The sequence below is a fragment of the Rhinopithecus bieti genome, unplaced genomic scaffold, assembly GCF_001698545.2.
Source record: "Rhinopithecus bieti isolate Rb0 unplaced genomic scaffold, ASM169854v2 scaffold_16097, whole genome shotgun sequence".
Classification (NCBI taxonomy): domain Eukaryota; kingdom Metazoa; phylum Chordata; class Mammalia; order Primates; family Cercopithecidae; genus Rhinopithecus; species Rhinopithecus bieti.
This window is the reverse complement of record NW_016808851.1, coordinates 1,860,049-1,861,523: the sequence shown is the minus strand read 5'-3', so window position 1 is coordinate 1,861,523 and position 1,475 is coordinate 1,860,049. Positions and strand designations below refer to the sequence as shown.

The following is a 1,475-nucleotide window of genomic DNA, read 5'->3' as shown; positions in this document are numbered from 1 at the left end:
AACCCTTTTTTTTTATTTTTTTTTTTTTTTTTTTTTTTTTTTTTTTTTTTTTTTTTGTCAGAACCTCTCTAGAGGAAGATGTTAGATTGGATGATATGAAAATGTCAATATTTAACTATTTTTTACATCCAAAAAAACCCCAAAATTTCATGTGGTTCAACCTTGATTTCAGTAAGCTATTTTTGAAAGCTGGATACATGTTGAAATATGAGTAATATTTGCAGTCCATCTACTCTGGACTCATGCTAATTCCTTCTGGGGCCTTTTCAGATTCAAGATAGATTTGCAGGAAAAAATGCATAATATTTAAACTGAGGGACTGGAAAATTCGCATGAGAAGTTCACCAGTATTATGGAAAATTTTACCCAACGCATTTCGTAAAGAACAAAAACCTAAACACACATGGTAGATCCACTTCAGTAAACCATGTTAGTACAGCAACGTTATCCAACAATAAAATTTAAGAACAATTTTCTCCCCAAGGGACTCATTTTCCTTAGAAAATTATGCAAAATGTGAACAACTGTGAAATACAATTGTCACCCAAAATATTTAACTTAACAACAAATTGAAAACTGTTACAATGTAATATAATTTACAATGACTAAAATATTAATTTTAATGGGTAGTACCCATAAAAGTTGTCTAGTTTAATTAATTTCCCTTTTTCATTGGTGCTGTGGGTCTTAAATTTATATTCTGCTACATCTTTTTAAAACAACTTTAAATTCCCACACATTAAATTTCTCTACAACTGTCTATCTAAATCAGAGTTTTTAATGATAAAGACATGTGATGCCCCTATATGAATAGACAGAGAAAAAATTAAAACAAACAAAAAATGTATTCCCCCTGTGTAAGATATAGACGTTTATTATCATTGAAGACTTGTTTGGCTAACTTTACAGTCCAAAAATTCTCCTAATTTGAAAGATTGTCATTATAAATTAAAATCTCTGAAAACCTCCAGACCATGTATCAAGTCTTTGAAGATATCAACATTGTGCCCATATATATCCCATAGCCTTGCCTTGGTATCACCTTTTGAGACACAAATTGTTCTTTCTATGGCATGTGCTTTTATCCTGATGTGTGAGGCCTTGGTCTGATAACCTCCTTACATAGTCATCTTAATATTCAGTTGTCCAAGGGAAAGTTAATAGAGTAGAAAAAATTAAAACTTACCTTCTTTGGTAGCTACAGAATATAATTCACAATCAAAAGGATTGGTATCAGATTTTGGAGATATTTGAGGCTCTGCGATTATTTTTCTGACTGTTTAGAACCTTAGAATCTACCAAAATAAAATCTATTAAACAAATATTTTTTTTGGACTAAGCTTACACAGTTTGTTCAGGCATTGGTAGCATGTCTGGAAGAGTCATCTCTGCTTTCGGGAAAATTACGCTGACTGAAAGAAAGCACAAAACAATCGTCTCAAAACCGTCAGTAATTTTTCTAAAGGATGTCAAAT

At 31.2% G+C, this 1,475-nt stretch overlaps 1 protein-coding gene across 1 annotated transcript in view; it reads right to left on the bottom strand.

Annotated features, from left to right (window-relative positions):
- The window catches only part of ESR1 (estrogen receptor 1), a 448,172-nt gene extending 446,913 nt beyond the window's left edge, over window positions 1-1,259 (bottom strand). The window contains exon 1 of the mRNA XM_017887610.1: window positions 1,187-1,259. The gene's annotated coding sequence lies outside the window, so the exon portion shown is untranslated. The remainder of the gene's footprint in view (window positions 1-1,186) is intronic.
- Between the last annotated feature and the right edge of the window lie 216 nt (window positions 1,260-1,475).